A 12,249-nucleotide genomic window follows, 5' to 3' on the forward strand; every position below is an offset into this window, starting at 1 on the left:
AAATTTATTTTCTCACAGTTTAGGAAAGTCCGAATTCAGGGTTCTGGCTCTAGGGGAAGGCTTTCTCCCTCTGTAAGGTCTGGAAGAAGGTCATTGTCTCTTCCAAGCTTCTGCTCCTGGGTGGTCTTCATGTGGCTTGGCACCTCCTCCCCCATCTCTGCTTTTCTCCCTTGCTTGTTTAATCTCTTTTATATCTCAAAAGAGATTGATTTAAGATACACCTTACACTAATTTTGCCTGGTTAGCATAACCAACACAACCTATTCCCAAATGGGATTATAACCACAGGCATAGAGGTTAGGATTTACAACAAATATTTTGGGGGGACACAATTCAATCCATAACAGTCTATAAATGGAAACCATAGATTTATACATTTAAGATACTTTTCAAAATAAATCTGGTAGATTTATGATCTTGCATAACAGCTCTCCAAAACCTCTCATACTTGCCAAGAACAGGTGCGTAAGCCAAATTTCATCACCGACCACTGTTAAGTGTGAGCCAGAGCCATGCTCACTTGCTGATTCAAATTACAGCTGGTGTTTCCTTCATCTCTCATGTTTATCTTCCTGTTTCAGTAAACAGCAACCCAGAGTTTCCCCTCATCCCTACCCCCAGCCCAACACCCAACAAACAGGGTCTTCACCTTAGCACTGCCCTCATACAAATCTGTCAATCTCTACAATGGGCTCAGACCACATATGATTCAATATGGAGCCACAGCTATCCCTTTAGTATTCAAAAAACATAATTTCAGCAAAGGAAAATGAAGAATACCAAAGACAAAGAAAATATGAGCCCAAGAGAAAGAAAGAGCCACATAAACCAGAGACTCCATCAGCCTGGGACCGGAAGAACTAGATGGTGCCCGGCTACCACCAATGAGTGCCCTGACAGGGAACACAACAGAGAATCCCTGAGAGAGCAGGAGAAAAGTGGGATGCAGACCTCAAATTATAGTAGAAAGACCAGACTTAATGGTCTGACTGAGACTGGAAGGACCCTAGAGGTCACAGTTCCCAGACTCTCTGTTAGCCCAAAACTAAAACCATTCCCGAAGCCAACTCTTCAGACAGATTAGACTAGATGGTAAGACATAAAATAATACTGGTGACGAGTGTGCTAATTCTTAGCTCAAGTAGACACATGAGACTGTGGGCAGCTCCCGTCTAGAGGCAAGATGAGAAGGCAAAGGGCGACAGGAGCTGGTTGAATGGACACGGGAAATACAGGGTCAAAAGAAGGAGTGTGCTGTCACATTGTAGGGAGAGGAACTAGGGTCACATAACAATGAGTGTATTAGTTTTTGTATGAGAAACTGACTTCAATTGTAAATTTTCACTTAAAGCACAATAAAAAAATTAAAAAATATAAAAGGCTCCTGTTAAAATGCAAAAAAAAAAAATTTCATATTATATCTGTTGTCATTATGTTGTTAGGTGCCCTCAAAAAAAAGCTGGTTCCAATTCATAGCGAACCTGTGTTCAACAGAACAAAACACTGCCCAGTCTAGCGCCATCCTCACAATCGTTGCTATGTTTGAGCCCATCATTTCAGCCACGGTGTCAATTCATCTCATTGACTGTCTTCTTCTCTTTCACTGACCCTCTTTACTTTACCAAGCATGATGTTCTTCTCCAGGGACTGGTCCCTCCTGATGACATGTCCAAAGTACATAAGACGAAATCTGGCCATTCTTGCTTTTAAGGAGCAGTCTGGCTGCTGTACTTCTTCCAAGACTGACTTGTTTGTTCTTCTGTCTGCATCCATGATACATTCAATATTCTTTGCCAACACCATAATTCAAAGGCATCAATTCTTTTTCAGTCTTCCTTATTCATTGCTCAGCTTTCGTATGCATATGAGGAGATTGAAAATACCCTAACTTTGGTCAGTGGCACCTCAGTCCTCAAGGTGACAACTTCCTTTTTAACACTTTAAAGAGGCCTTTTGCAGCAGATTGGCCCAACACAATATGTCATTTGATTTCCTGAGTACTGCTTCCACAGGTGTTGACTGTGGATCCAAGTAAAATGAAATCCTTGACAACTTCAATCTTTTCTCCCTTTATCATGATGTTGCTTATTGCTCCAGTTGTGAAGATTTTTGTTTTCTTTATTTTGGAGTGTAACGCATACTGAAGGCTATAGTCTTTGATCATCACTAAGTGCTTCAAGTAATCTTCACTTTCAGCAAGCAAGGGCGTGTCATCTGCACATCGAAATCTTCCTCCAATTCTGATGCCAACGCCTTCTTCTTCACATAATCCAGCTTCTCAGATTATTTGCTCAGAATACAGATTTAAAAAGTATGGTGAAAGGATATAACCCCCAACCAGACCCTTCCTGATATTAACCCATGTCGTACCCCCTTGTTCTGTTCGAACAACTACCTCTTGGTCTATGTACATGTTCAGAATTTATATCTCATGTACTATAATCTCAGGATTTAAATGTAGCTTTGTACTTTCTGAGGGATGAATGCTCTATTTTATCAGGCGCTAACCTTCCTGCATTGCAAACCATAACACTATCTTCCTTTCCACTTTGACTTTAAATCCCTAACAGCTGAATTAGTATTCGTTTAGTTTACTTTGTACAATGCCTAGCCCAATACCTGCCACACAAGTAAAAGTCACTTAAATGTAACTTGTGTTAGCAGCTCCATCTTTCCTTTCAATTTCAACATTATAACATTTATCATAAAGATAGAGGGATGCCAACAAAAACATGTGGTAAAATTTTAAAAGAAAAAAGGTCCATGAAAGGAAAAAAAAAAGAGGCAAGAGGAGTGTTACCTCCAAATTCCCCACCTTTCAAATATCGTCCAACAAAAAGTGGCATTTTTAGAGCAACAAGTTTTCCCAGTATTGCCAGCACTGGATTCAAGGAGATTCCCACGTCTTTCCAGAAAATTAAACAGAACAGAAAGCAAAGGAACAGTAGAAATGTTCTACTGATTTTCTTCCTCCATGGGTAACAGTGGTTTTAATTATAAAGATTTTCCGCCAATCTGGAAAACTAAAAAAGGTCATTTTTGTACACCATATAAGAATATAATCACTCTGTGAAAATAATCACTCTATAAAAATATAGGAAACCCTGGTAGCGTAGTGGTTAAGTGCTACGGTTGCTAACCAAAAGGTCAGCAGTTCGAATCCACCAAGCGCTCCTTAGAAGCTCTATGGGGCATTTCTACTCTGTCCTATAAGGTCGCTATGAGTTGGAATCGATTCAATGGCAGCAGGTTTGTTTTTTTTTTTAATATATAAAAACAATCTTATCAACAGTGGGCAAAACTGCTGTTTCAAAAGAAAACTCCCAGCTGTATGCAATTTTTCCATTTATTTCTGATAATCTCTCACTGTTGTTGTTAGGTGTTGTCAGAGATCCCATGTACAACAGAACCAAACACTGCCCGGTCCTGCGCCATCCTCACAATCTTTGTTATGTCTGAGTCCATGTTGCAGCCCCTGTGTCAATCCATCTCCTTGAGGGTCTTCCTCTTTTTCGCTGACCATCTACTTTACCAAGCGTGATGTCCTTCTCCAGGGACTGGTCCCTCCTGATAACATGTCCAAAATACATGAGACAAAGTCTCACCATTCTTGCTTCTAAGAACATTTTGGTTGTACTTCTTCCAAGACAGATTTGTTCCTTGTTCTGGCAGTCCATGGTACATTCAATATTCTTCACCAACACCATAATTCAAAGGCTTCAAATCTATCACTAGAATCCAATTAATTTGGCCTGACAAAGTATCACCCCAAGCTTCCTAACTTATTCAATTTAGACAAGACTTTCCCAAGGAGGTTTCCTGGTGGCCTTCACACTCCAACTCACCTAGGCAAGTAGATGAGAGATACTTGTGAGGCTAAAGGATTACCTAAATGGCCTCGGGGGCGCAGTGGTTAAGTGCTTGCTGCTAACCAGAAGAAAGGTTGGCATTCTGATTCCATAAAGATTACGCCTTGGAAAGCCTATGGGGCAGTTCTATTCTGTCCTATAGGGTCACTATGATGACTCGACTGGACAGCAATGGGTTTAAATGGCATCTAATGCATACATTGGAATTAGCTACATTGGTAGATATGAAAATATAATGACCCTTATTCCTTTAATATCTGTTGATTCAATAAAGGATCAGTCTTTTTAGGTGGAAAGGTACTTGAATCCTTCTCCTTCTTAAGGTAATTTCTTGAATTCAATAACTTAAGAAAATACATACTTGTTGTCAGCAGAGAAACCAAATACCAGGCTGCTCTTTAAAACCAAATTTCACAGTGGCTAATTCTCGATAAAAATCTGCCTCTGTGGCATTCTTGCAGAGAGAACAAACTGCTGCCTCAAACCCAAAACTGAAAGCCACACTGATAAGCTGCAAGCTCCTCTCTGTTACTTGTGATTTTTATGCATTCTGAATTATGCCTACCTTTTTTTCTCAGCTGCATTCCCATCACCTAGAACAGTGTCTGGCCCACTGATGGTGTCCAATGAATATTTAACTAAATAACTGATTCACACAAGGCATGGTCATCACTATGAAAGTAGATGACACAAACCACTGACTCTCACACAATTATTCTTCTGTTGAAATAGAATACCAGATATGCAACATACAAGGAGACCTGGTGGCACAATGGGTAAGCATTTGGCTGCTAACTGAAAATTTGGTGGCTCACACCCACCCAGCAGCTCCATAGGAGAAATACCTGGTGATCTGCTCCTGTAAAGATTACACCCTAGAAAACCCTATAGGGCAGCTCTACTGTATCAGATGGGGTTCTATGAGTCGAAATCAGCTTGAAGGCACCTAACAATAACAACAACACACTATGTACAATGCCCAATATTTTAGCAAACCTGTGTGCCATGTGCTGCCACTGAACAAATCCTTAAACCAAAATTGTTCCCTGTCCTACTGTGGTAGACTGTTTACAAAGAAAGCCAAACAATTCCTCCCATCCCTGTATGTATACCCCTTTGTAATGTGACTTTGCCACTCTGTCTATCAAGAGATGGAGTTTATTTCTTCACCCCTTGAATGTGTACTTAACCTGTGACTTGATCTGACCAAAGGTGCAATAGCAAATGTTATACAAGCAAAGGCTTGAAAAACATTTGTGTATTAGAATGTGTCCTTTATGTCTGTCTGGAAGCCATTACGTGAGTGAACTTGATATAGCTTGTTGGAGAGGTTATGTGGAGGAGAGTCAAGACGTCCTAACCTGAAGCCTGCCAATCGCCAGGCATATGAGTGAGGCCATCCAGCTTCTGTTAAAGTTCCAAAACTGTTAGACCAGGATTTCTGTTCTTTAAAGCCACCCACTCGTAGAATTGCTTTTGTTGCTGTTATAGCAGCACTAGGTAACTAAGACACCCATACAAGCCCCTTTGAATAACTCAAATTTAAATGTTCATGGCCACGACCCTCTTTCTCCTTAAGACACAGAAACCGGTCCTGATAGCAGCTGATCGGCTGGGTGGGGTTTAACATTCTCTAGTTTTAGATTCAAGTAATGGTAGCACCAGATTAGTCTCCTTTTTAGGGTCAGAACAGTAGACCAAACAACTCATTTTTGTATCAAGTAACATCTGGATTTATGAATGCTATACCACACTATTTTTTAAAAACAACCGTATACTATTTAAAGTTAGTGTTTTCTCATTGCATAGACCTCTAAAAACAGGATTATAAACTAACTCATAATTAAGTAACAGCTAGAAATCAAGAAATTGTAGTGAAGATAGAGACTTAAACGTCAGTGGAACAGCCCTTTTTATTTCAAATATTTAAGAAAAACAGAGTTGTAGGCCTTTACAACAAGGAGCAACAAAAATGGATCCACCTCCTACCCTCTGAAGCTCCACTCACTCAGCTAGAAATACGAAGATTTTTACTATGTCCATCACCAACAGGAGCTCATGACCCTACTCTGAGCTCTGATGTTGCCACAACCCAGGAAGCCCAGTAAAGGCCTCTGGAAGCTCAGTTCACTCCACCAGGCCACTTCTGTAGCAAGCTCACACTTCAATCCGGTCCTCATGTCCCAAAGGACTCCCAGGAAAACTGCTACTGAAGTCCAGAGAATGTTCTATTAGACTGATCACACTGAAAGGGCTCCTTCCACATAATTGCCAGGCCTATATACCAGTTAAGTTCTGTCCTTTCTACCCTTCTGCTTTTCCATTGTAAATATCTTCTCCAACAAAGAAAAGTCTGACTCTCATCATTTAGGTACATACAAATTTACTTATTTGATCACTGTAACCAATCTCCCAGCCACCTCAAGTTCTCAGGAGTATTCGCCATTCCCCGAACATGACTGCCTGGCTCTCTCTTTCCCCGTTATTGCTCTTAGGGACTAGCCTCCAACCCCTGGGAAGATAAGAAAAAGGGAAAGGAAGGGAAGAGTGGGGAGAGGAGGGAAAGGAAACTGGGAAGGAGGGGAGAAAAAGGAAAAGAGGGGAAGGAGAAAAAGAAAAGTGCTACCTTTCTATACATATCCAATTAGCAAGTTTATCTTTCACTTCTCAAGGGCAGACATTAAACCAAGAATGTACAAACATTCCTAAGCCAAAATAATCTCCATCTTCATATTTCAGATATCACTAGCATTCCAGAACAGATGTCTTGTGAATAAGCAAATAGTATTTGAGTCTTACTGTGATTACAATGAAAATTTAAGTCTTTTGTGGAGAGTGTTCATCTATCAACCTCAACTCTCCAGAGCACAATCTAGAATCCAGAAGAAAGGTCTTCAAGTAGTCAAAATATATATAACCCAAAGACTATGTCTTTTAGTCTATAAGAAAGTCCTTCCAGGACTCCATCTCCAAAGGCTCTACTTCATTGTTCTTCGGAGGGGCCAGAGGTAAGCATTTTTTAAAGTCTCCCCAGATAAACTAACGTGCAGCCAGGGTTGAATACTGTTGCCTTCACCTTCAGGAACCACAGGACTGGATTTTACGCTCAATTGCAGCAACCATGCCAGGCTACTGTAGGCCTATCTTCTACCTCACATTTTCCTTTAAATAAAAAACACTTCGGAAAACATTGCAAAAAAGAAAAATCCTTCTAATCTTACATTCATTTACCCACGTTTCTAATGAACCTGGCATAAGACATCTCAACATACTACAGAGAAAAAACAGCAACATATGTAATTTGGGGCAAGCAAAAGGAGGCATTCTATAGCTGTGCATTTCAAACATTTGAAATTTCATCAAATAAGAAAAATTTCATCAAGACCAAATACATATATGAACAGATACCTGCACACATATATATACATGTAATAAAAATGTCAAAAAAAAAAAATAAACACCCTTATTATACACAATTCACTGGTACTTTTTGTTCCACTCTATTCATTCCAATCTGCCAGGCGCTCCTTGGAAACTCTATGGGGCAGTTCTACTCTGTCCTATGGGGTCGCTATGAGTCAGAATCGACTCAACAGCACTGGGTTTTTTTATTCACTCCAAAAATTTTTTAACCTGCTGGTTCTAACACACTAAATAGATTTCATGATCCATTAATGGTATGAAAATTAAAGTTTAAGAAATACTTCTACAGAGAAGTCATTATTAACCTTTTTCTAGTTGTTGATCCCTCTGAGATGTCAATGCAAGTTCTGAATCGTCTCTCAAAAAAAAAACCCACACATAACATGCAAACAAAAGTTTGCATCAGTTTCAGGATATACCAGGCTAAGCATGCCCACCATAAGGGAAGGTTCAATGGCCCCAAATGGAAAAAGAAGACATGAGAAGGAAGGGAAGTGAAGGCAAGGCAAGATAGGACTAGAACAAGGGAAAGAAAGGGAAGGGGTAAAATAGTGCCAAATTATTTCAAAAAATATAAAAATGTAGAGCCGTTTAGGGTAAGACCCAACAGCTCCATGGCTCAGCTGGCTCTGAGGGCTTTATTATAGCACTGTATTGGAACACAGCATCATAATCAATGGCCAAAATGAGACAGAGTATTCTGTTTTTTCGATGATACGTGCAGTATGTTTTAAAATAATACCTGTTGCCATCGATTCCGACTCATAGCAAGCCTACAGGACAGAGTAGAACCGCCCCATAGGATTTCAAGGAGCAGCTGGTGGATTCAAACTGCCAACGTTTTAGTTAGCAGCTGAATTCTTAACCATTTCACCAACAGGGCTCCACTAAATAACCCCTAACCAAAATAACTTTTTTCATATTAAATATTGAAACACAAGCTTTACATATTCGCAAATCCCAGTTATGTAAAAGGATATGTACATTCCTCAACAATGCCAGAAAACATAAAGCAATATTATACGTACACAGAAAGAATAAGTTCGTATCTTTTATATTATTTCTTCCAAGGGCAAGAGTAAGATCTTTAGAAGCCCTAAGTCCTGAAACATTTACAGTGTATTTCCCCATATAAAATTAAAAATAAAATAAAGTATAAAATACATATAAGGAGGTATTTACTAATTAGATAGTAGATACGAACCACTTTAGGTGAGGGAAAAGATAACACTCAATACGGGGGAGGTCAGCACAACTGGACTAAACCAAAAGCAAAGAAGTTTCCTGAATAAACTGAATGTTTTGAAGGTCAGCGAAGCAGGGGCAGGGGTTTGGGGACCATGGTTTCAGGGGACATCTAAGTCAACTGGCCTAATAAAATCTATTAAGAAAACATTCTGCAACCCACTTTGAAGAGCAGTGTCTGCGGTCTTAAACGCTAGCAAGCAGCCATCTAAGATTTATCAGTGAGTCTCAACCCACCTGGATCAAAGGAGAATGAAGAATACCAAGGACACAAGGTAATTACGAGCCCAAGAGACAGAAAGCGCCACATGAACCACAGACTACATCATCCTGAGACCAGAAGAACTAGATGGTGCCCGGTCACAACCGATGACTGCCCTGACAGGGAACACAACAAGAGAACCCCTGAGGGAGCAGCAGAACAGTGGGATGCAGATCCCAAATTCTCATAAAAAGACCAGACTTAATAGTCTGACTGAGACTAGGAGGACCCCAGTGGTGATGGCCCCCAGACCTTCTGTTGGCCCAGGACAGGAACCATTCCCGAAGCCAACTCTTCAGACATGGATTGGACTGGACAATGGGATGGAGAGGGATGCTGGTGAGGAGTGAGCTTCTTGGATCAAGGGGACACTTGAGACTATGTTGGCATCTCCTGCCTGGAGGGGAGATGAGAGGGCAGAGGGGGTTAGAAGCTGGCAAAATGGACACAAAAAGAGAGAGTGGAGGGAGAGAGCAGGCTGTCTCATTGGGGGGTGAGTAATTGGGAGTATGTAGCAAGGTGTATATAAGTTTTAATGTGAGAGACTGACTTGATTTGTAAACTTTCACTTAAAGCACAATAAAAATTATTTTAAAAAAATACATGTAAGGAAATCCTACAAGGACCTGTTTTCACTTGCTTTGAGGTGCTTTTTTTTGAAATAACAAATTTTTGCAAAATATATTTTTAATGGCGTCGTTATGCTGGGGCTATAAGTAGGTGTCCCAGCTGCCTACCTACCGATTTCCTTATTTTCTTCAGAGTGAATTTTATTTGTTTATTTGTCTGGAGCACATTAAAAACACGTGCCCAAACCTATTAGAGTGCTGTCATATAATATACACTTAAGTTCCTTTTCAATGAACTATGGCTAAATCCCCTGATATAGATATGAATTATCTGTCTTAATGTCTGTAACAACGGAACACAGAGAAGTGGTACGACCGCAACTATCTGGCAAAGGAAACCCTAGTGGTGTAGTGGTTAAGAGCTACAACTGGTAATCAAAAGTTCGAATCCACCAAGCACTCCTCAGAAACTCTATGGGGCAGTTCTACTGTGTTCCACAGCATCACTACAAGTCGGAATCAACTTGTTGGCAACAGGTATCTGGCAAAAGTGGAATCAGGACAAGGAGCCAAGAATGTGTGCTCTTTTCATTAGCGCACTCCATCCATGCTATTTGTTAGGCCTAGGCAAAAGGGGCCAAGAATGCCCAATCATGGGAAACTTGTCTTGCACACTGCCTTACAATGGGTTCTGCAACATTTGCACAATAAAGAGCTACTCTGTTCAGCAGAAGTCTCCCATTCACATCTGAGAAATGCTGAAATCCCTATACCACCAGGAATAAAACAAAAAAAATCTATTGTTGTTGTGTGCTGATGGGTAGATTCTGACTCATACAGACCCTATATGACAGAGTAAGGTTTCCTAAGCTGTCATCTATATAGACGGAGCCCTCGTGGCACAATGGTTAAGTGCTAGACTGCCAAACGAAGGTCGGTGGTTTGAAGCTACCAGTTGCTCTTCAGGATAAAAAACCTGATGATGTGCTCCCATGAAGATTACATTTTAAGAAACCCTAGGGGGAAGTTCTACTCTGTCCTATAGGATCACTGTGAGTCGGAATCAACTCAACAACAAACAACAACAATCTATACGGGAGCAGGCTGCCAGGTCTTTTCTCCTACAGAGCTGTTAGTAGGTTTGAACTACTGACCTTTAGGTTAGCAGCTGAGCATTTAACCATGTCAACAGAATATATTTTTTAAAATGTTTTTCCCAGCACCCAAGTTGTGTCTACATCATGAAGAAATGCAAGACAATTTACCATAAGTTCAGAAAAACAAAACAGGAAAGTGGCAATATTTATTTAAATATTTTATTGTTGTTGTTAGCTGCCATTGAGTTCATTCCCGACTCATGGCAATCTCATGCACAATGAAACAATATGCTGCCTTGGTCCTGCACCATCTGCATGATGGGTTGCAGATCGGACCATTGTGATCCACAAGGTTTTTGGTGGCTGGTTTTCCGAAGTAGATAACCAAGCCTTTCTTCCTAGTCCATCTTAGTCTGGAGGCTGTGCTGAAACCTGTTCAGCATCACAGCAACACACAATCTTCTAATGACCCACGGGTGGTGGCTACGCATGAGGTACATTGGCTGAGAATCAAACCGGGACCTCCGGCATGAGAGGCAAGACTTCTGCCCTCGTATCTTTCTCAACACTAATCATTTAGCCTGAAATGACAACAGAGAAATATTACAGAATTTCTAAGAGCCCTCTGTCTCCGATAGGTATCTTAATGTCTGTAACAATGGAACACAGAGAGTTCCAAGTCATATTACTTTCCCCTCTAAAGTAGTAACACTTTAATTCTAGGATGGGCCAGTTCTCAAGTAAGAATAGCATCATCCCCTGGCTGCACAATGGCTATAGCCATTTAGCAAGCAAGCAACAAATTTATTGAGTCTGTTTTAGTCATCTAGTGGTGCTACAACAGAAATACCATAAGTGGATGGCTTTAACAAAGAGAAATTCATTCTCTCACAGTCTAAGAAGTTACAAGTCCAAATACAGGGTGTCAGCTCCAGGGGACGGTTTTCCCTCTCTCTTGGCTCTGGAGGAAGATTCCTAGTCATCAATCTTCCCCTGGTCAAGGAGTTCCTCAGGTGCAGGGACCCCAGCTTCAAATGACGCGCTCTGCTCCTGGTGCTGCTTTCTTGGTGATACGAGATCCCCAACTCTCTGCTTGCTTCCCTTTCTTTTTATGTCTTGAGAGATAAAAGAGGGTCGAGGCCACACCCCAGGGAATCTCCCTTTACACTGGATCAGGGAGGTGACCTGAATAAGAGTGGTGCTACAATCCCACCCTAATCCTCTCAACATAAAATTACAATCACAAAACGGAGGACAACCACACAATACTGGGAATCATGGCCTAACCAAGGTGATACACACATTCTTGGGGGGACATAATTCAATCTGTGAGAGAGTCCTCTTTTTCTTTTTTTTAATAATTTTTATTGACCTTTAATTGAACGTTTACAAATCAAGTCAGTCTGTCACATATAAGCTTATACACACCTTACTCCATATTCCCACTAAAAAAAAAAAATTTATTTATTTATTTTAAATGAGTCAGCCCTTCCAGTCTCTCCTTTCGTGACAATTTTGCCAGCCTCTAACCCTCTCTACCCTCCTATCTCCCCTCCAGACAGGAGATGCCAACACAGTCTCAAGTGTCCACCTGATACAAGTAGCTCACTCTTCATCAGCATCTCTCTCCTACCCATTGTCCAGTCCCTTCCATGTCTGATGAGTTGTCTTCGGGAATGGTTCCTGTCCTGGGCCAACAGAAGGTTTGGGGACCATGACCGCCGGGATTCCTCTAGTCTCGGTCAGACCATTAAGTCTGGTCTTTTTATGAGAATTTGGGGTCT

General features: G+C 40.9%; 1 protein-coding gene across 4 annotated transcripts in view; it reads right to left on the bottom strand.

Annotated features, from left to right (window-relative positions):
* The window catches only part of MYO1B (myosin IB), a 202,736-nt gene that overhangs the window by 130,189 nt on the left and 60,298 nt on the right, over positions 1 to 12,249 (bottom strand). The window lies entirely within an intron of this gene.

The sequence above is a fragment of the Loxodonta africana genome, chromosome 6 (assembly GCF_030014295.1).
Source record: "Loxodonta africana isolate mLoxAfr1 chromosome 6, mLoxAfr1.hap2, whole genome shotgun sequence".
NCBI classification, from domain to species: Eukaryota; Metazoa; Chordata; class Mammalia; order Proboscidea; family Elephantidae; genus Loxodonta; species Loxodonta africana.